We start from the raw sequence: 23,650 nt of genomic DNA on the forward strand, positions 1-23,650 counted from the left end.
AAGGATAATTTATTTGATTTTTTTTAATTTTTTAATTTATTTGATTTATAAGACCAACAGAAAAAATTTAGAGAGTTTAAAGCATGTGAATTTTAATTTTATCCTATAAAAATTAAAATACAGTGTTAGCATTAATTTTATACAATAAAACACAGTTTGCTTCTTCTTTCTTTTAGAAATGTTTGATTGTTTTGTGGATGAGATATTCCTAGAGTGCACAATGGCAACAGAATGATTTTTTTCTAGTCAATTCACCTTTAAATCTTCTCAAGTGAGGGGAAGAAGGAGAGGACAGAAGGGAAAAAACTTTAGACAAATATAAAATATCATTGGAGAAAGGCTAATAATCTTTCTCCTGCAAGACAAGGAAAAAGTTTAGTTTTAGAAAAACCCATTTCGGGCAGCCCGGGTGGCTCAGCGGTTTAGCGCCACCTTCAGCCCAGGACCTGATCCTGGAGACCTGGGATTGAGTCCCATGTCAGGCTCCCTGCATGGAGTCTGCTTCTCCCTCTGCCTCTCTCTCTCTCTCTCTCTCTCTCTCTCTTTCTTTATGAATAAATAAATAAAATCTTAAAAAAAATATATATATATATAAACCCATTTCAACACACATACACATCCATACAGTGGATACAACTGGATTAAACAGTAACTCGGGCTCTTGGCAATTTTACCAAGTCAAAGAATGAAATGGCTGATATTTATTAATCTCCTAAGAATGGAAATGAAGGATGTCTGAAGATGGAGGGAGTCTTCCATCAAACTACATGAAATCTCTTGTAGACAGATAAGATAAACAGTCCCTTCAAGAGAGGTTCCCCCCCACCTCTTTCATTGTAAGGCATCTCCAAAATAAACGATCTTATTCATGTCAAAATTCTACAGAGTAGCCACTACAATTCCACACCATCCTCTGTGAAGTCATGTCAGCAAGCAGTGCAAACTCATTAGCAGGCAACCCCTTAGAAGTTGGCTGACAGGTGGTCAAAAACAAACATCACAGTTTTGGGTCCTAACCCCAAGGATAAGTGGCCCTGCCTACTTACTCAAGAAATCAGCATGACTGGAGAGCCAAAGAGATAATAAAAGTCCAGATATAGCACAAAATCCATGCAATCAAGGAGAGAGAGAGGCTTCAAGCAGGGGAAACTCAAATGGTCTTAGATGTGCATGTTCTTACTGCGAGTTCCTAGCAGGGAGGGTCTTAGCCATCCTTAGTGGTGATTGTTCCAGCACAATCAGCCAAAGACTTGCTGCAATAAGAAAGAGGGCCCAGGGAGAAACTTTAAGATGTCTCACTAAACAAAGGAAAAGATGAGTTATAGGATTTGGGGGAAGGGTGACATTTAGGTGAAATTTAAATTTAGGTGGATTTGCTTTAAAAAAAAAATAAATGGATTTGCTTTGATAGGATCAAAGCAAAGCAGGGTCATGCATAAAGGAGGCTAGGTCTGATCTGGACTGCAAAACTGAATAGGATCCTGTTTCCTTGGAAACTGCAAAGTTAAAGGAAGTGTGGAATGTTGTCTTCAGAAACCTCTTCTCTGAAGGTTTGCACCTGGACTGGAACTCAAGATTGCCTCTTTGTAGATTCTCTAAGAAAGAGTGGGACATTCCCTCCTCCTCTTCTTCCTCCTCCTCCTCCTCCTTTAAAGATTTTGTTTATTCATGAGAGACAGAGAGAGAGGCAGAGACATAGGCAGAGGGAGAAGCAGGCTCCTCACAGGGAGCCCAATGCGGGACTCAATCCTGGAACCCCAAGGATCACACCCTGAGCCAAAGACAGACACTCAACTGCTGAGCCACCCAGGCATCCCCGTTTTGTTCTTCTTGATGTAATTTCAAACAGTGAAGTTTCTAGTCTATGGTTTTAAGAATCTATAACCACTCAACAAAGAGGCTGTTTTGATACTTCACCAGGGCACCATGTCTTTGGGGGAAACATTATTCCTTGTTAAATTTGCAGCTGATGCTGAGTGAAGTAAGTCAGTCGGAGAAGGACAAACATTATATGTTCTCATTCATGTGGGGAATATAAATAATAGTGAAAGGGAATATAAGGGAAGGGAGAAGAAATGTGTGGGAAATATCAGAAAGGGAGACAGAACGTAAAGACTGCTAACTCTGGGAAACGAACTAGGGGTGGTGGAAGGGGAGAAGGGGGGGGTGGGAGTGAATGGGTGACGGGCCCTGGGGGTTATTCTGTATGTTAGTAAATTGAACACCAATAAAAAATAAATTAAAAAAAAAAAGGAATAGAAGACCTAAAAATACCATAAAAAAATTTGCAGTTGACTTTATCTGTCCTCCTAGAGTGATACATAGCAGGGCATGTTTTTATTTGTCAGTTTAGCCAATTTAATGCTTTCTCAAGTTTAAAGCCTGCAGAAAAAGTGATGTTCTTTCTAACACTGTTCAGAACAGGAGAAAAACAGGATTGAGATGTTATAAATCAGTTCTTACTGGTTTAATACACTTAAGGGGTAGAGACTGATGTATATAGATGATCATGATAAACTTTTCCATGAAGACCTACGCTGGGGAAAACACCTCTAAACACAAACTGCAGTGTTGCATGCATAAAAGGGCACAGGTTTCTACACATTTATGTTTGAGATCCTGGCTGTAAAAGGAAAAGAGATTGAATTAGTTGTCCTTGCTGAAGTTCTTGTCAACTTGCACTGAGCAAGTTACTTTGTACTCTCTAAACTGGATTTCTCTCATTAGGGTTAGTGTAATAATTAAAGAGGTTAACAGGTACATATATTTAGTATTGCTCCTGTCCCCCAAAATATGTTACCCAAGAGCCTTGAAATGTAAGAGAAAGTCTGGAGGAGGGGACCCTGGAGGCACTGATGTATTCCTCCTCACTGACAGAAGAGGAAAAAGTGATAGCAGTTTGCACAAGGGGAGCAGGAGTCCATAAAGATAGTCTCTAAGCACCAGAGATATGTTGTATGTTGTCTTTTCTAAGATGATCTTTTTCATAAGATGATCTTTTTCATAAGATTTCTAGAGTTGGGCTACAGCTTAAATCTATATGTACATTTAATACAGTATTTCTTTTTTTAAGATTTTATTTATTATTATTTATTTATTTATTTATTTATTTATTCATGAGAGACAGAGAGAGAGAGAGATAGAGAGAGAGAGGCAGAAATATAGGCAGAGGAAGAAGCAGCCTGATGTGGGACTCTATCCAGGGACCAGGATCACGCCCTGAGCCAAAGGCAGACACTCAACCGCTGAGCCACCCAGGCGTCCCTTTCTTTCTTTCTTTCTTTCTTTCTTTCTTCCTTTCTTCCTTCCTTCCTTCCTTCCTTCCTTCCTTCCTTCCTTCCTTCCTTCCTTCTTCCTTCCTTCTTCTTCTTCCTTTCTTTCTTTCCTTTCTTTCTTTCCTTTCTTTTCCACACCCAGCATGCAGTCCAATGCAGGGCTTGAACTCACAACTCTGAGATCAAGAGTAGATCAAGAGTCGGATATTTAACTGACTAAGCCAGCCAGGTGCCCCCATACATTATTTAATTTCAACATCTTTGCATCTCTTTGTGGTTTTATTTTCTTTCTTTCTTTTTTTTTTTTTAAGATTTTATGTATTTATTCATAGAGACACACAGAGAGAGGCAGAGACACAGGCAGAGGGAGAAGCAGGCTCCATGCAGGGAGCCCGACGTGGGACTTGATCCTGGGTCACCAGGATCACACCCCAGGCTGCAGGCGGTGCTAAACCGCTGCGCCACGGGGGCTGCCTTATTTTCTTTTGATTTTATTGTGTGGCTCGATTTCTGTTTTAAATTGTATTGTATGGGGAATCCCTGGGTGGCTAAGTGGTTTAGTGCCTGCCTTTGGCCCAGGGTGTGATCCTGGAGTCCTGGGATCAAGTCCCACCTCAGGCTTCCTGCATGGAGCCTGCTTCTTCTTCTGCCTGTGTCTCTGCCTCTCTCTCTCTCTATCTGTGACTCTCATGAATAAATAAATAAAATCTTTAAAAAAAAATAAATTGTATTGTATTTTGTTTGGTTCAAAAAGGTTCAAAACTAGTAAATCTTCTTGGTATTTTATACTTTTATTGATATGAAATATTTCACATGACCTTTTATTGATTTTTACCTTAAATTCATTTTTCTCTATTACCAGAATTATTAATATTGTAATGCTGTATGTTTTACAATGTCAGTATTTTTAGCTTTCTTGTATCATTTTCTTTTGGGTGTATCTTCTTATAAATTGCACATCCAACATTTGTCTTTATTTTATCCAGTCTCTCTTTTATCAGTTGAACTTAATTCATTCATGCTATGGTTTCTGTTGTGTTTGGACTTACTCCAGCCACCTGAATATTCAATTTATCGTTTTATCTTCTAAGTATATTATCTTTTTTTCTTTCCAACTATGTCAAACTCTAAGGTGGGACCATATTATCTCCTTTTTTTCATATTCACACCTTTGTGTAATTATCTACCCTTGACTGTGAATGACACTTCTTAGTTGCTTCTAAACAACAGAATTTGGAAAAAAAACAAAACAAAACAAAAATAAACAACAGAATTTGGCAAAGGTGGTGAGATCTCACTCCCATGATTACCTTACCTTGCATAAGACTCTGTTTTACTATTGGACTCTTCTAGCTGGTTTAATGAATCTGAATGGATCATTTAGACAAAGCTTATATTGGATTGGATATTTAATAATTTTTTCTCCCAGTAAATAAGAGGGAGGTCAGAATAATTTTAGGTTAAAAAAAACTTATTTGGGGGTACTTGGCTGGCCCAGTCAGTGGAGCATCTGACTCTTGATTTCAGGGTTGTGACTTTGAGCCCCAGGATAGGTGTGGAGATTACTTAAAAATAAAATCTTAAAAACAAACAAAGACACTCTTGTGTGTCCTGCAGTGTTATTTTACTGGTGGGAAATAGGCCAGATTTAAAAATACATCAATGGGGTAACAAATGTGTTATGGTACTGCCTTATGATGATTTATTTTTTTATTTTTAAACAAGATTTATTTATTTATTTGAGAGAGAGAAAGAGAGTGTGGGATGGAGGGGCAGAGGGAGAGGGAGAGAGTCCCAAACCGACTCTAAGCTGAGCGCAGAGCCCAGTGCAGGGGCTGGATATCACAACCCTGAGACCATGAACTGAGCCGAAACCAAGAGTCCATTGCTTAACCAACTGAGCCACCCAGGCAACGCTGAGATGTGATTTTTTTTTAATTTTTTTTTTTAAATTTATTTATGATAGTCACACAGAGAGAGAGAAGCAGAGACATAGGCAGAGGGAGAAGCAGGCTCCATGCACCGGGAGCCCGACGTGGGATTCGATCCTGGGTCTCCAGGATCGCGCCCTGGGCCAAAGGCAGGCGCTAAACCACTGCACCACCCTAGGATTCCCTGAGATGTGATTTTTAAAAATAAAATATGTATCACTAATTTAACCGTAAACAGTTTTAGATGAAATCACTTTTATTTTATGTCATTCATACCAGTAATATTCATTTCAAATTTGATGAAAGACTGATAATTGGTATTTCTTTCTCAGAAAATTCATAAGAAAATTATAATTATGAACTTTTTGATCATTCAGGATTCTTCCATTGTACTAGGTGGTCTATTATTTGGCCAATCAAATTTTTCCACATACTTATGTCAGTTTCTTTATGATATAACAACTGTCCACAGTATGGCTAATACAAAGAATAAATTGTGGTATATGGAAATATTCTGAATGTCCAAAGTGGCAGAGTCAAAATATCCTGCTTCAGTAAGAAAATTATAAGGTAAATAATAAAATTTCTTTTGCATTTTAGTTCAGTCATATTAAAATTACAGCAAAAACGAATTAAAAGGGGATGCCTGGGTGGCTCAGTGGTTGAGCACCTGCCTTCAGTTCAGGACATAGTCCCAGGGTCCTGGATTCGAGTCTCACATTGGGGTCCCCTCGAGGAGCCTGCTTCTCCCTCTGCCTGTGTCTCTGCCTCTCTTTGTGTGTCTCTCATGAATAAATAAATAAAATCTTAAAAAAAAAAAAAAAAAAGAACTGGGATCCCTGGGTGGCGCAGCGGTTTGGCGCCTGCCTTTGGCCCAGGGCACTGATCCTGGAGACCCGGGATCGAGTCCCACATCAGGCTCCCGGTGCATGGAGCCTGCTTCTCCCTCTGCCTGTGTCTCTGCCTCTCTCTCTCTCTGTGACTATCATAAATAAATAAAAATTTTAAAAAATTAAAATTAAAAAATTAAAAAAAAAGAACTAAAAGAGTTTAAGCTAGTGTTAGATCTCTCTTAAATGATAAAAAAAAGTAAAGACCACTGTTGGCATACAAAACAAAATAAAATGAATTAGTACAAAAATGTTATAAATTGCCCTGTATATTATTCAGTCTTTCTGGAGAGCACAATAGGTATACAATTATAGTACTTTGAGAAATGTACAAGAAAGAATTACTCCAATCCAAAGGAATAAAATATATGGTGTAAAGCTATTTGTAGTCTTCATAAAAACAGAATTCAGAATAAAAAATATGGTGTAAAGCTATTTGTAGTCTTCATAAAAACCCCAAATTGTAACCATGATCTTCTAAAAATGGTGGAATGTCTACAAGAACATATATTTTTTATGAACATTTATTTTTTCATAGTCAACATTCATTTACATTTCTCCACATTTACACTAATTTTTTTTTCATTCCCTTTTGTAACTTGGGCTTTTTCTCTGGGATCACTTATTCTCTGCATTGAGTTTAAGCTTTAAAATTCCTTTAGTGAAAACTTCCTCATGGTGTAGTGTTAGTTTTTATTATTTCAGAAAATCTCTTAATTTTATCTCCAATCTTGAAAAATTTTTGGCTGATAGAGAATTCTTAGGCATAGTTATTATCTTTTGGCATATCGAATATATCATTCCGCTGTTGACTGGCTTTCATTTTTTTCCACTCAGAAGTCAGGTCTAACCCTTACTGTTGCTCCTTTGGAAAAGGACTTCCTTCTCTAGTTCCTTGTTATTTTACTCTCTTATTCGTTATTTTTCATATTTTTATTTTTATTTTATTTATTTTTTTCAAGATTTTATTTAATCATTCATGAGAGAGACACACACACAGAGAGAGGCAGAGACACAGGCAGAGGGGGAAGCAGGCTCTATGCAGGGAGCCCGATGTGGGAATCGATCCCAGGACTCCAGGATCATGCCCGGGGCCAAAGACAGGCGCTAAACCGCTGCGCCACCCAGGTATCCTATTTTATTTTATTTTTTAAAAGATTCTATTTATTTATTTGACAGAGAGAGAGAGTGAGAAAGAGCACAAGCAGAGGGAGCAGCAGACAGAGAGAGTGGGAGAAGCAGGCTCCTGAATGGGCAAGGAGCCCAATGTGGGGCTTGATCCCGGGACCCTGAGATCGTGACTTGAGCAGAAAGCAGATGCATACCCTACAGAGACACCCCTGTACCCCTAGTTTTTTATGTTTTTAAAGGAAAATTTCCAAACATACATTATATGAGAAATTACCATATAATGGACTCATGTACCCACCTCCCACTTAAAAAAATTATCAATGTTATTCCTATCTTGTTTTTTCTACATTTTTCTTTTTATGCTGTAAATACCACATATCATATCACTTTAGCATAAATGTTGTTTGTATGTATCTCTAACAGGTAAGAACTTTCTTTAAAAGATAATGACAGGGATCCCTGGGTGGCGCAGTGGTTTGGCACCTGCCTTTGGCCCAGGGTGTGGTCCTGGGGACCCGGGATCTATTCCCATGTTGGGATCCCAGTGCATGGAGCCTGCTTCTCCCTCTGCCTGTGTCTCTGCCTCTCTCTCTCACTGTGTGCCTATCATAAATAAAATTAAAAAAAATAATAAAGATAACGACATACTATTCTAATGTCCATATTTTAATTTTCCTTAATGTGTGTGTGGTTTTTTAGGGAAGGGAGGGGGAGAGGAAGAGAGAGAGATTGAATCTTAAGCAGGCTCCACATCCAGGGCATGAGCCCACGGTGGGGATGAATCTCACAACCCCAAGATCATGACCTGAGCCAAATTCAGGAGTAGGATGCTTAATCGACTGCACCACCCAGGTGCCCCCTTAATGTGTTTTAAAACTGTCTTGTCATAGTTGATAGTTCAAATCTGTTTCAGATAGAGGCGTATAATTTGTATTGGATGGATTTGTCTTTTTTCAGTAACTTTAAAAGGATATAATTCATATAGCTTAAAAAGTCATCTTTTAAAATGTACAATTTAAGGGTTTGTAGTATGTTCACAGAGTTCTGCAATCATCAGCACTTTAGAACTTTTTCTTCACTCAAAAAAGGAATCCCATACACAATAACAGCCATTCTCTACGTCTTCTCCTAGCCCCTGAGCAACTGTTAACCTATTTTTCCTCTCTATGGATTTACAAATTTTGGACATTTTGTATAAATGGAATCATATGATATGTGACCTTTTATGTCTAGCTACTTTCACTTGAGATCACGATGTTTTCATGTTTCATCCATGTTGTAGTATACATCAGTGCTTTATTACACTTTAAAATTTTATTTATTTATTTATTTATGATAGTAGAGAGAGAGAGAGAGAGAGAGGCAGAGACATAGGCAGAGGGAGAAGCAGGCTCCATGCAGGGAGCCCGATGTGGGATTCGATCCGGGGTCTCCAGGATCGCGCCCTGGGCCAAAGGCAGGCGCCAAACCTGCTGTGCCACCCAGGGATCCCTTTATTACACTTTATAACCAAATTATATTCTATCATATAGATATACCACATTTTGTTTATCCATTCATCAATTGATGAACATTTGGATTGTTTCCACTTTTTGGCTATTATGAATATTTAAGTGCAAGTTTTTGTGTAGTCATGTTAACATCTTTTTTTTGTATAAGTTTAAGAATGAAATTGCTGGGGGGCTCCTGGGTGGTGCAGTATATAAGTATCTGACTCTTGGTTTCAGCTCAGGTCATGATCCCAGGGTTGTGAGATCCAGGCCCAGGTTGGGCTCCATAGTCAGCAAAGAGTCTATTTGAGATTCTCTCTCTCCTTCTGCCTCCACCCCTCCCCCAACTTGTACTCTCTAAATAAATAAATTTTTTAAATCTTTGGTAAAAAAAAAAAAGAGAAATTGCTAGGTCATCTGGTAACTCTACATTTAGCTTTTTGAGGAAATGTCACATTGTTTTCCAACATTACTCCTTTTTTTTCTGAAGCCAACATTACTCCTATTTTACATTCCAACCAATGATATATGAGGGTTCTAATTTCTCCATATTCTCACAGAAACTTGTTATTATCTGTCTTTTTTAGTTAGTTATCCCAGTGTGTGTAAAGCAGTATCTCATCGTGGTTTTGAGATTTGCATTTCCCTAATGATTAACAATGTTCAACATCTTTTCATGTACTCTTTGACTATTTGTATACCTTCTCTGGAGAAATGTCTATTTGGATTTTTTGCACATTTCAAAATTGGGTTATTTGTCTTGTTTCTGCATAGTGAGTGTTCCTTACATATTCCAGATATGAGTGTTTTATCACATGTATGTTTTGCAATATTTCTTCCCATTTTATGTGTTGCCTTTTCATTTATTTGATGTTGTCCTTCCAAGCACAGAAGTTATTTTATTTTATTTTATTTTAAGATTTTTATTTATTTGTTTGGGAGAAAGAAAGAGAGAGAGAGAAAGAACATGAGCAGGGTGAGGGGCAGAGGGAGAAGCAGACTCCCTGCTGAGCAGGGAGCCTGACGTGGGGTTCAGTCCCAGGACTTCCAGATCATGACCTGAGCCAAAGGCAGATGCTTAACCAACTGAGCCTCCCATGCACCTCAGCACAAAATTTTTAATTTAATATAAAAAAATTATACACTGTGACTAAGTGGAATTTACCTCAGAGAATGCAAGCTTTATGTTAATCTTGTACCTTCAACCTTGCTGAGCTCATTTATTAACTAATATTTTGTGGAGTCTTTAGGATTTTGCACATACAAGATTATGTCATCTGCAAATAGAGATAGTCTTACTTCTTTTTCCAACTAGATAGCTTTTGTTTTTCAATCTTGCCTAACTGGCTTGGCCAGAGCCTTCAGTACATTGTTGAATGGAAGTGACATAGTTGACATCCGTGTGTAGTTCCTCACTTTAGGGGGAAAGCGTTCAGTCTTTCTTTCTTTCCTTCTCCCTCTTTTTAAAGATTTTATTTATTTATTCATGAGAGACACAGAGAGAGAGGCAGAGATAGGCAGAGGAGAATCAGGCTCCCTGCGGGGAGCCTGATAGGACTCAATCCCATGACCCTGGGATCCTGCTCTGAGCCTAAGGCAGATGCTCAACTTGTGACATAGTTGACATCCGTGTGTAGTTCCTTTTAGGGGGAAAGCGTTCAGTCTTTCTTTCTTTCCTTCTCCCTCTTTTATTTTTTATTTTTATTTTTTTTCCTTCTCCCTCTTTTAAAGATTTTATTTATTTATTCATGAGAGACACAGAGAGAGAGGCAGAGATAGGCAGAGGAGAATTAAGCTCCCTGCGGGGAGCCTGATAGGACTCAATCCCATGACCCTGGGATCCTACTCTGAGCCTAAGGCAGATGCTCAACCTCTGAGCCACCCAGGTGTCCTGTATTCAGCCTTTCTTAAGTGTGATGTTAGTCGTGGGGTTTTCTAGAGAGTCTTAATCAGGTTGAGGAAGTTCCCTTCTATATGTCTGCTCAGATTGCCATAACAAAATACTATAACTTTTTTTAAAAAGATTTTATTTATTTATTAATGAGAGACACAGAGAGAGAGAGAGCACACAGCAGAGACACAGGCAGAGGGAGAAGGAGGCTCCATGCAGGAAGCCTGACCTGGGACTCGATCCTGGGACTCCAGGATCACGGCCTGGGCCGAAGCCGGCGCTAAACCTCTGAGCCACCTGGGCTGCCCGACAAAATACTATAAACTGGATGATTAAACAATAGGTATTTATTTTCTCACAGTTCTGGAGTCTAGAAATCCAAGATCAAGGTGTCAGCAGGGTTGGATTCTGGTGAGGCATTTTAAAAAAAGATTTACTAATTTATTAGAGAGAGAGAGAGCATGCAAGTGGGGTGTGGGACAGAGGGAGAGAGACAAAAAAAAAATCCTCAAGCAGACTCACTGTTGAGTGTGAAGCTCAAGCAGCAGGAGGGTGGGGGCTAATCCCAGAACCACGAGATTGTGACCTGAGCTGAAATCAGGAGCCAACTGCTCAATCAAGCCACCCAGGTGCCCCATGGTGAGGCATTTTTTTTTTCCTGGCTTACAGATGTGCTCCTTCTTGCTATGTCCTCACATGGCCTTTTCTTTGTGTGTAGGAAGAGATTGATCTCAGGTGTCTCTTCCTCCTTTTCTTATAGGGATAACAGGTCTATCAGATTAGGGCCCTATCCTTGTGACTTCATTTAACCTTAAAAATCTCCTGAAAGGCCCTATTTCCAAATACAGTTAGAGGTTAGAGCCTCAACATACGAATTTTGGTGAGGGAATACAATTTAGTCCCTAATACTTTGTATTCTTAGTTTGTTGAATTTTTTTTTTGAAATCATGGAAGAGCATTGGATTTTGTCAGTTGGTTTCCTGCAGCTACTGAATTATCATGTAGTTTTTGTTTAATTTTTAGATGTTAAACCAACCTTGCATTCCTGGGATAAAATCTACTTGGTCACAGTGTACAATTTTTTTTTTATATGTTACTGGATTCCCTTTCCTAGAATTTTTTTGTGAGTTTGTGTGTGCATATCCATAAGGGATATTTTTTTTAAAGATTTTACTTATTAAAAAAATATTTTACTTACTTATTTATTTATTTATTTAATTTTTATTTATTTATGATAGTCACACAGAGAGAGAGAGAGAGGCAGAGACACAGGCAGAGGGAGAAGCAGGCTCCATGCACTGGGAGCCCGACTGTGGGATTCGATCCCGGGTCTCCAGGATCGCGCCCTGGGCCAAAGGCAGGCGCCAAACCGCTGCGCCACCCAGGGATCCCATATTTTACTTATTTATTCATGTGAGACACACACAGAGAGAGAGGCAGAGACACAGGCAGAGGGAGAAGCCAGCTCCATGCCGGGAGCCCGACGTGGGACTCGATGGGGGACCCCAGGATTATGGCCTGAGCCAAAGGCATCCCTCCATAAGGGATATTGAACTGTAATGTTTTTGTTATATCTTTTTTTTTTAATTTTTTTTAAATTTTTATTTATTTATGATAGTCACAGAGAGAGAAGAGAGAGAGGCAGAGACACAGGCAGAGGGAGAAGCAGGCTCCATGCACCGGAAGCCCGATGTGGGATTCAATCTCGGGTCTCCAGGATCGCGCCCTGGGCCAAAGGCAGGCACCAAACCGCTGCGCCACTCAGGGATCCCTGTTTTTGTTATATCTTTATCAGTTTTTTTGTTTGTTTGTTTTTGTCAAGTTTTGATATCAGGGTAATACTGGTCTCATAGAATAAGTTAGGAAGTGTTCTCTTTTGTTTTTTGGAAAAGTTTATGAAGGATTGGTGTTAATTCATTTTGGTGGGGATGGTGTTAATTCTTTAAACATTTTGATAAAATTCACCAGTGAAATATCTGGTCTTGGGATTTTCTTCATAGAAAGGGTTTTTTTTTTTTTTTTTTTCAATTTTTATTTTTTATTTCAAAGTAATCTCTACCTACCAATGTGGGGCTTGAACTCATGACTCCAAGATCAAGAGGTGCATGCTCCACCAACTGAGCGAGCCAGGTATCCCTCTTCATAGAAAGTTTTAAAAAATTATTAATTCAATCTCTTGTTCAATTTGTTTCTTTTGTGTGTGTGTGTGTGTCTGTTTCTTTTTATGTAGTTTTAGTAGCTCTTATCTTTCTAGGAATTTGTTCATTTCACCTAGGTATCTAATTTGTTGGTATAAAATTGTTCATTGTATTTCCTCAAAGGGAAGTTACATCATAAAGGTCTCTGTTCTGAGACTCATTTAAAAAAAATGTACCTTGGATTGTTACTTTATTTCTAGAGTTCTAAAAAAGTTGATTTTGACTAGTTTATTTGCCATTGGCCTCATTGCTTTTATGGTGAAGTGAAATTTTGGATGCCTTCACTCCACTGTTCTGGAAGTATTTCTGATTAATAAGTCTGTTTTTTTTTTTTTTAAGACTTTATTTATTCATGAGAGATACACAGAGAGAGGGGCAGAGATAGAAGCAGGCTCCATGCAGGGAGCCCAATGTGGGGTTCAATCCCGGGACTCCAGGATCACACCCTGAGCCAAAGGCAGATGCTTTAACTACCGATCCACCTGGGTGTCCCAATAAGTCTGTTGTATATCTATACCTATATATATTTAGCTAAAAATGAATTTAATAATGGCTATTTTAGGACCTCACACCCTCTAAGAGAGTTGTAAAGCCACAGTTGGGAACTCTCATCCTGCAATAATTTCCAAATCCCATCACAAAATTGGTTCTGTAGGGACACCTGGATGGCTCAGCAGTTGGGCGTCGGCCTTCAGCCCAGGTTGTGATCCCAGGATCTGGGATCGAGTCCCACATCGGGCTCCCTGCATGGAGCCTGCTTCTCCCTCTGCCTATGTCTCTGCCTCTCTCTCTCTCTGTGTGTCTCTCATGAATAAATAGATAAAATCTTTAAAAAAAATTGGTTCTGTAAAGATGCTTCTGTTTCAACTGCTGCTGCTCCTGGTGTACAGAGATGTTGCTGCTTTCAACATTGACATTATCCATGCTAGAAACTGGATGCTGCTGCTAGAACCTTTAGGAAAGTACCTCTATTAAGAAAGTAGCTGACGGGATGCCTGGGTGGCTCAGTGGTTGAGCATCTGCCTTCGGCTCAGGGCATGATCCCAGGGTCCTGGGATTGGGTTTCACATTGAGCTCCCTGCGTGGAGCCTGCTTCTCTCTCCGCCTATGTCTCTGCCTATGTCTCTGCCTCTCTCATTAATAAATAAATAAAATCTTTAAAAAAACAAAAACAAAAAAATAAAGTAGCTGCCATCATGGCTGCCACTTGTCCTAGCATTAACTCCATTAAATCAATTTGATTTACTAGCTCCTGTCTCCAAGTCTAATGTAGGAGAATTCTTATTGATAGGCCACTATCAGTATCTATGCTCTGGCTATAAGGGAGTTTGGAAAGTGATTATTAAATTTCTGTTTTGAGTTTTACTCTTTGTTTCCCACCAAGACTCATATGATGAGAATTCTCCAGACATGGTAAGGCTGTCTTCATTTTCCGTCTAGCCCATACAATGTCATAATGAAGGCAAAGTGATTTGCACATTAAAATGCTTGCTTACCATAATAAATCTTGCTTTCCATAAGTCTTCTTTAATCTTAGAACCACTTCACTCCACACTTTTCATTTATTTATTGAAGAAATGAAACATTTTATTTATTTATTTTTATTTATTTATTTTTTTAGAAATGAAACATTTTAACTGTTGAATTCTCCACATTCTAGATTTGAATGGTTGCATTCTTGGTTTTTTAAAAATTTATTTATTTGAGAGAGAGAGAGAGAGAAAGCATGAGCAGGGGGACTGACACAGGGAGAAGGAAAGGGAGGAAATCTCCAGTAAACTCCTCCCCGAGTGTGGAACTGGACATGGGCCTCAATCTCCTGATTCTGAGATCATGACCTGGGCCAAAATCAAGTCGGATGCTCAACCAATGAACCGCCCAGGTGCCCCTGGATGGTTGCATTCTCATGATAGTTTAACATGTATTTCTATTTCTTGCATTTCCTGCCTACTGGTAGTTGGATCTAGATTTAGCTGCTTTTAAGGTTTTTCTTTCTCTCTTTTAAGATTGATGCATTTTATTGTTTGTAAATGACATTTATTTTTTTATTTTTTAATTTATTTATGATAGTCACAGAGAGAGAGAGAGAGGCGCAGAGACACAGGCAGAGGGAGAAGCAGGCTCCATGCACCGGGAGCCCGACGTGGGATTCGATCCCGGGTCTCCAGGATTGCTCCCTGGGCCAAAGGCAGGCGCCAAACCGCTGCGCCACCCAGGGATCCCTGTAAATGACATTTAAAAGACACCTCAATTTTAAAAAGCAGAAACAAAACAAAGAAACAAAAAAGTCAGGGGCATAAAAAAATAAAAAAACAAAACCAAACAAAAAAACAAAAAACAAAACAAAACAAAACACAAAAAAGCCAGGGGCAAAGGAGAACAAAAATGCAGATGGCAGGTCCTGTAGTTAGAAAATTAAATTGAGGGTAGCCTGGGAGGCTCAGTGGTTGAGCACCTGCCTTTGGCTCAGGGCGTGATCCCGGGACCTGGGATGAGTCCCACATCAGGCTCCTTGAGGGGAGCCTGCTTCTCCCTCTGCCTGTGTCTTTGCCTCTCTGCGTGTGTCTCTCATGAATAAATAAATAAAATCTTTAAAAAAAATTTTTTTTTAATCTTAAAGAAAATTACATTTTCTTTCACTGGCGTCCTGCCAGAGAAACATGACCACTACTTGATTTTGCTTCAGATCTGAAAATAATTTCTCTTATGTACTTTCAATGAGGGATAGTACCCTTGAGGATAACTCTGTAGCATGTACATTAACAGGTTTCCTAAGACCATCCCTGACTGTATATATCAGTGTTAGCCCAACTGAACATTTCTGGAGTTGGGAGTGGGATGGGCGGGCAGTGTTAAGTCAAATGAGCAGCTGTGGAGGCTCAAATGAGACAAGGACAAAGAGCTCAGAAACCAGTGAACCCTTAGGGGAGGGGTGCAGAATTGACTGCCTAGTGTGACTAAGCCAGCTAATCTCACAAGTGGCTCTGGCATCTGCCTTATCTCAATGCAATTCACAAACAAATGGCTTCATTACAGGTGGTACTCCACAAAATAACAACCAAGGGCACTCCTGGGCACATCCATTGAGCTCCATATAGCAGAGGCCCCTGACTGAGTCCCCACCTCCATTTTCTCCTTCATCTTTTAATCACAGAAGCCAGGGATCCCTGGGTGGCTCAGCGGTTTGGCGCCTGCCTTTGGCCCAGGGCACAATCCTGGAGTTCTGGGATCGAGTCCCACTGTCAGGCTCCTAGCATGGAGCCTGCTTCTCCCTCGTCCTGTGTCTCTGCCCCCCCCATCATAAATAAATAAATAAATAAATCTTTAAAAAAAAATCACAGAAGCCCCTGAGTTTTAATTGGACACATGGACACCAAAGTAGGAGATGCTGTATGGCCCAGCATCCCTTCCAGCAAAGTGTGACCACATTGATTTGCGCGACTCCAGGTCATAACCTTTTTTCATTTTTAAAGATTCTATTTTTTTTAAGATTATTTATTTATTTATTCATAGAGACACAGAGAGAGTGAGAGAGAGGCAGAGACACAGGCAGAGGGAGAAGCAGGCTCCATGCAGGGAGCCCGATGTGGGACTCCATCCAGGGTCTCCAGGATCAGGCCCTGGGCTGAAGGCGGCGCTAAACCGCTGCGCCACCGGGGCTGCCCTAAAGATTCTATTTATTTATTCATGAGAGACACATAGAGAGGCAGAGACACAGGTAGAGGGAGAAACAAACTTCCCGCGGGAAGCCCGACATGGGACTTGATCCCAGGATCCTAGGATCCTGGGATCGCACCCTGAGCCGAAGGCAGATGCTCAATCACTGAGCCACCCAGGCGTCCCTGGGTCATATCCTTTAAAAAGAAACTGCTTTGTGCTCTCCTTCTCCAGTGTATTATATACACGGAGCTGACCTTGTGGGCAAGGTCAACACCCCAGAATTGCCTGAACAGCGAGATAGAAGGAAACTGAGGTCCTGGTGACCTTGTACAGTGAAACCTGCCCCAGACCACTTGATTACACTTGTACTATTAGAAGAGAAGAATAAACTTCTAGGAGCCACTGTACGTTAGATTCTCTTTGTTATAGCAGCTTAGCCTGTGGCTTCACCTCATTCACAACAGAATGGAAAGACGCCAGAGGGAGACTCCCAACTCAGGCAACACCCTAGAAAAGTCCACTCACAGTTCACCGCAGCAAACAGGTCAGACAGTGATAGGCATCACACAGTTATGCCTCTTACTCCTTCTCCAGGAGAGGGCCAACTGCGTCCCTGGAGAAGAGCCTTTATTATATCCAGGCTGTCCACTGCAGACCTAGACCAAATCCTCAATAGGACTGGAGGCATGGACTGCCTGCCCCACCAACACTAGGCAGGGACAGCCCTGTCGTACCTTTCTGCCCTATAGCAGGAAAGCTCCACACTTCTCCACTCTTCGTAATTACCATTCTTGAGAACAGACCAAGTCCTCTCAGGCATGGGGTGAGGGCAGCTGCTAGGGAGGGTCGTCCAGAGCCCCAGAACAAATATCACAGCTGGAAAGAGAGAGGGAAGACTGACTCCATGTCTGCCCTGGGTTTCTGGGGTCCAGGGGCCTCAGGATGCAGCAGCACCTGCTCCTCCTGTGCAGTCCCCCTGGTAAGAGCTCAGTCGGGCAGCTGTCAGCCACTAAAGAATGTCAACCGCTGGCACCTGCTGCTGCTTAGGAATCTTACCGAAGAGTTCTGTGTGCTGGACCATGGATGGCACTGCATCTGTTCCCAGACACCGTTCCCTGGTGTATAGCTGCTGCCCAGAAAACTCTGTAGGAACTTGAGCAGCAAGCTCCAGATGCCGCTAGCTACCACAAAGGGGCCATACTCCACGGCAGTGGAGATGCTTCAGGAACTGGGTCCCCTGGTGACTGTGCCCCCCTTCACTAGGAAGTCACGGTACTGGTAACAGGTACCCTGGGTCTCAGTCTTGCTGGCCTTGGCACTCTGGAAAAAGCCCTTGAGCTTCACCATGAGCACATCAGAGTTGGTGTCGGCAATAAGGCGAGGGCCATTCTCAAAGAGGACCAAGCAGCTCAAAGGGTACGCTGAGTTGTGCATCACTTACATCAGCTTTCTGGCCTGACCTTGGCTGCCAAAAATAGAGGCAGCTGCATGGCACGTTTCACAATCCACACAAAATATTCCTTGCTTCTCTGCCTCAAGCATCTCCAATTTCTGGGTGAGGAGCTCCACAGTCTGCTGGACACTCTTGCCCTCAGCCACAGGCATCTGGGACACACAGGTCACTCACAAAGTATCTGGTACAACAGTGGAATTGCAGTATTCTCCGGATGCCCACGCGAAGTGAAGCCCCCTGATGCAAGTTTCTGCACAGGTTTTTCTCTTTTTTGTTAAGCATTTTAGTTTCACCAAGATGTATCTCTGTATAGATTTCTCTGTATTTGTCCTACTCGCAATTTGTTGGTATAATGAATCTGTAGATTATCCTTTCATCACATCTGGAAAAAGTTCAGCCATTTTCTCTTCATATATTGCTTCATTTTATCTTTCACTTTTTTTGGGGGTGGGGGGAGGGTGCCCTCCACCCCACAGGAAGAGCCTAAGGCTCCTCTGCATCTCTCCCGTGTGCCGAACTTGCCTTCTCAGGCGGGCTACTGTCTCTTCTAAAACTCCAATTAAACAGGTTATACCTACTACTATAATCTTTATGTTACTGGTTCTCCACGGCAATTTTCATGTTTTTCTTTCCATGCTACATTTTGGATATTCTTATCTATCCTTCAGTTTACTAATTAAGTTGCATCTACTGTCTTATTTAGACCCATCCATCTTTAGCTTCTAATTTCATTTGTTTTATTTGTATAAGTTTTTAAAAGGGATTTTGAGAGAGAGAGAGAGAGAGAGAGGAAGAGAGAAAGAGAAAGAAAGAGGAAGAGGAAGAGAAAGAGAAAGACAGAATTGGTCAGGGGCAGAGGGAGAGGGAGAAGCAGGCTTCTTGCCAAGCAGGAAGTCTGACCCAGGGAGCTCCATCCCAGAACCCTGGGATCATGACCTGAGCTGAAGGCAGACCCTTAACTGTCACCACCCAGGCGCCCCATGTTCTGTTTGAGGCTTTATCAGATCCACTGTGTTGCTTTAATACTTTCTTCTTCTCTGAGGTATTTTCAAGCTTAGATTTTATTTCAACATAGTAAGCATGGAGGTCTGATATCTACTGGGTTTGTTCATTGTGTTGATTCTTACTCATGGTGGATTTTAATTTATTATGTATTGGTCACTATATTTGCAAAAACACTCGTGGAAACCATCAGAAATCTAGGATGAAGAAAGGATTTTCATTTGCTTTTTCCAGGCTCTTGAGGCCCCTTATCTTACCAGAACTATTGTCATCTAAATTCTGAGGTTAAGGTTCTCTTAACTACCCAGGTGAGGAAACTGGATGCTCAGGTCTTTTGGAAACCCTTAGTTTAATGGACTAATTGAGGTATCAGAGTCTCCACTTGGGGATGGCCTAGGCTTTTAACTTCTATGCCCTTTGTCTAGTAAGGCCATCAAACCCAACTTTGAGCACCAGGCTTACTTCTCTAGGTTTTGACCATCCCTTAGATTTTAGCCAGGTGAATTTTTCATTATATTTTTAGCTCTTTTAGTTCAAGATTTAAAAATATATTTTACTGCTTGTCTTTGGAAGGATTGATTTGAATTACTTAAGCCACAGTTGCTGAAGAGTATTTTTTGAAAAAATGTCTAATGAAAATTATCTTTTTTTTATTTTTAAATTTTTATTTATGATAGTCACACAGAGAGAGAGAGGCAGAGAGAGAAGCAGGCTCCATGCACTGAGAGCCCGACGTGGGATTCAATCCCGGGTCTCCAGGATCGCGCCCTGGGCCAAAGGCAGGCGCTAAACCACTGCGCCACCCAGGGATCCCTGAAAATTATATCTAATATAGATGTATACCTGAGTACATATTCTTACCCTATTGTGTAGGAATGTGCTAATACAAATAGTAAATATGTACTGCTAAATAAACAATATGATCTTAGGAGCATTTTATGGAATAATTTAAGAACCACTGACATCTTCATGTAAGGCTTTGTTTCCTCGTGGTTAACAAATGAGTTAATAAACTGTGACCATTGTTCTTAATCAAATTATACTAAAAATTTGCATACCTTTTCCAGAATTGTCAAGAGAACAGTAATTAAGGCCTGTATATTTCCTGGCTTAGAGTCTCTTGTTTCTGTTAAAGGTAGAGGAGAGAAATAGGCCCCCTCGTGTCCTTAGTGGAGGATGACTTTGTCAAGGGGCAAATATTTATACCCAGGAGAATTGAAAATATTCAGATTAAACAACACTAGCCTGGTAGTACTGTGGATCTTGGCTATGGCAAGTCTCTGCACCTGCCACTAACACCAAGACCTCCTTTCTTGGGGATCAATTTAATAAGTAAAAGAATCCCACTGTCAGTAGAGAACTGGAAGTGAGATGATGTCCCTGAATTTGTCATTGCGTTGGATTGGGAATAGAAAAAAATAAAAGTCCTTTTGTTGATATCTGTATCTTAGTGTTCTAAAATATATAATTGAAAGAATAAGGGAAGACCTAGGCCAAAGTGAAGATTTTCTTAGTTTTGACAGGTTCTAAGTCCTAGTTTACATAGAATGTAATTAAAGAATAAATATATAAAAACATAGAAGTATATATTAGGGCAGCCCAGGTGGCTCAGCAGTTTAGTGCCGCCTTCAGCCCAGGGTGTGATCCTGGAGACCTGGGATCAAGTCTGTCGGGCTCCCTGTATGAAGCTGGTCTCTTTGTCTCTCTCATGAATAAATAAGATCTTAAAAAACAAAAAGTATGTATTTTAAATGAGATCAAAGGTATAATTTGGAGGTCTTTTTGTTTCTGATGAAGTCATTCAAATGCATGATTTAAGAAGTTAGAATTGTATCCATACTGCAGGCATTTTAAAATCACTTTTCCTGAGCAGCACGGGTGGCTAAGTGGTTTAGTGCCTGCCTTTAGCCCAGGGTGTGATTCTGGAGACCTGGGATCGAGTCCCATGTCAGGCTCCCTGCATGGAGCCTGCTTCTCCCTCTGCCTGTGTGTCTGTCTCTCATGAGTAAATAAATAAAATTTTTTAAAAAAATCACTTTTTCCCAGAATATGAAAGTAATGTATATGCAAAAATGCCTTTTCTTTTTCCTAATTTCCAATGATGTAAGTGTAGTGCTAAGGCCCTAGAAAGTGGTAATGAAAATTCTTTCAATATTTCAAATGTCTGATAGAAATCACTTATTTTAAAAAATCTGCAGAAACTAATGAAAATATTTCTTTGATTTTAGCTGGCATTATATGTATTTGGTGGTATGGCATCATATATATATGTGGTATGATGCCAGTTATCACTGTGGAAATCCTGACAGCTATATGCCTTTAAGATTTTATTTTTTAAATATCTTGAGCCCGAAGTGGGGCTTGATCCCAGGACCTGGAGACCATGACCCCAGCCAAAGGCAGACAGATGCTCAACCATCTAAGCCACCCATGAGCCCTTAAGGTACTAAGTAATCTCTACAACATGGGGCTTGATGCCAGCCACCCTGTAAGCCTTAATAGAAATGTCATCATATAATGAGAGCAATATAGTCAGTAACTATAGCTGTTCAAAACATGCAGTCCAGAGGCACTTGGATGGCTCAATCAATTAAACATCTGACTCTTGATTTTTGGCTCAGGTCATGATCTCAGGGTTGAGATCAAGCTCACATTGGGCAAAACGAACCCCCCTAAAGTCTATGAAAGAATATAAAGGTTGTCCTAGTTATGGAAACGGTTAAAGAACCCTAAAAATACCATTTAGCCCCCACTATTACTGTTCTTCCATCCCTCTGATTGCATTGTCTAGGAGAAACTGTCCCAACTGTCTCATGGTTCAAGACAACTTTATCAGTCAATTCCATAGGACAGACCTCTCACGAGAATAAGTAGTTTGCTGCAGATTGGTCATTAGAGGGAAAAAAGTCAATTGTAACAAAAACCTTACTTTCCAAAGATCTGAGCACTTAAAATGTATTAAAGACTGCTGACAGGTCATTCCTGGAGGTGACAAAAGCTTCTGTTCAAAATCTAAGACTCAGAGGCTTAATGGGATAGAAATCAAGATTCCAAAATGTACAGAATTGCTATTTCCAATTAGCTAATTTCTCCAATTTGAAAAACCAGGGTTAATAAAAATTTTGCCTAAGGGCCTTTTGTGGGGTTGCTCTGATCTTTGACAACACTGTTAACCAGCCAACACACAAAGTAGAGAACATCTGAAGAAACCCTTTGTGCAACCTCATCGATAATCTGGAAATTTTAGTTATAAAAAAAAGCCAACAACTTCAGGATGCCTGGGTGGCTCAGCGGTTTAGCACCTGCCTTCAACCCAGGGTGTGATCCTGGAGTCCTGGGATCCAGTCCCATATACAGCATGGAGCCTGCTTCTCCTTCTGCCTAGGTTTGTCTCTCATGAATAAATAAAATCTTAAATAAAAAAAAAAAAAAAAGCCAACAACCTCATGAGCCTTTTAAAATAGATGGCTTTCAAAGATATCATCTTTCTGAAACTACACTTAAATATTTATGTATAGACATGAATTTTTTGGAGTCAGGATTAATTTCTGGTCAGATTTCCAAGAGATAACCACTGGAACAGCTTATGTCAACTTGTCTGCAGCAGTGTTTCTCACGTTTTTCTCAGCTGCGTTGGCCTTTGGTAAGCCCGAACTTTAAACGTTATTCAAAATTTCTATATTTTAAGTAAGAGGTACACTGAATATCCTTTTTCGAACTACGACTCGGTCCCAATACCTTGTGAGATGGTTAATATACCTCCCCCCAAATGGAGGTACACTTTTAACGTATTTAAAAAGTAATCTCTACACCCAACATGGGGCTCAAACTTACAACCCTGAGATCAAGATGCACGCTCCACTAAAGTACTCATCTTTTAAATAAAGACTAAAACCAGAGATTAAACTGCCATTTAAATACACATCTTCAGAATGTCCATTAGCCTGTAATTCCCAGGAAAGCACTATTTTCTACCCTAGTTTATAGACAGCAGTGGTTGAGAAGTCAAAGGTGAAATTTTTATTTGCCATTCAACCAAAATTTGTTCAAATCCCACATCCAACTATTTCAAGACAAAACTATGAGATCCCAACTATAACCCTAAGACAACTCATATTTTTTACGACAGTATTTTTGAATGACTTCATAGGAAAGGTAACAAAAGTTGCAGTACACCTGCAATGTCCTTGAATCACTTTTAATCAGTGAAACAGCATCCTGTGGTTGACATCCTATCAAAAAATCGTAATGGAAAGTGATGAAATTTTCAGATATTAAAAATTATTAAAATTAACAATTAGCAAAAATCCAGCCCCTGTCACCATTTTGAAAGATGGAACAGGGAATGGGATAGATAAAAACTCTGCTTATCCACGTTAGTATCCCAACAGACATCTTAACTCTTAAATATTCTTAATCTAATCAACAGGAGACTACAGAATATTAGCAAAATTAAAAGTTTCTATTAGGTAAGTGACACCATACAAAACGTGCTCAAAACCATTCAGGAAGCACATTTAACAAGATACACAGGTTACTTGAGTAGGTTTGTGGACTTCAGAATTTCAATCCTTACCCCTTTCAAATTAGTCAAATTATTTAGTTCTAAAAATACTTCAGGATGACACCTTGGTAACTATCATTCAGCTAAAGTTAGTATGGACAGTTTAGCCTTGCCATATTAAAAACTTACATCAGTTGGCATCCATAGACACTAAAATCTGAATTT

The 23,650-nt window shown here is 40.2% G+C and overlaps 1 protein-coding gene and 1 pseudogene across 2 annotated transcripts in view; one reads left to right on the plus strand and one right to left on the minus strand.

The window, feature by feature from the left end:
• LOC112646486 (uncharacterized) overlaps nt 1-23,650 on the plus strand; it is a 264,641-nt gene that overhangs the window by 101,093 nt on the left and 139,898 nt on the right. The window lies entirely within an intron of this gene.
• LOC112646420 (mediator of RNA polymerase II transcription subunit 20-like) lies at nt 16,872-18,089 on the minus strand (annotated as a pseudogene).

The sequence above is a fragment of the Canis lupus genome, chromosome 32, assembly GCF_003254725.2.
Source record: "Canis lupus dingo isolate Sandy chromosome 32, ASM325472v2, whole genome shotgun sequence".
NCBI lineage: Eukaryota > Metazoa > Chordata > Mammalia > Carnivora > Canidae > Canis > Canis lupus.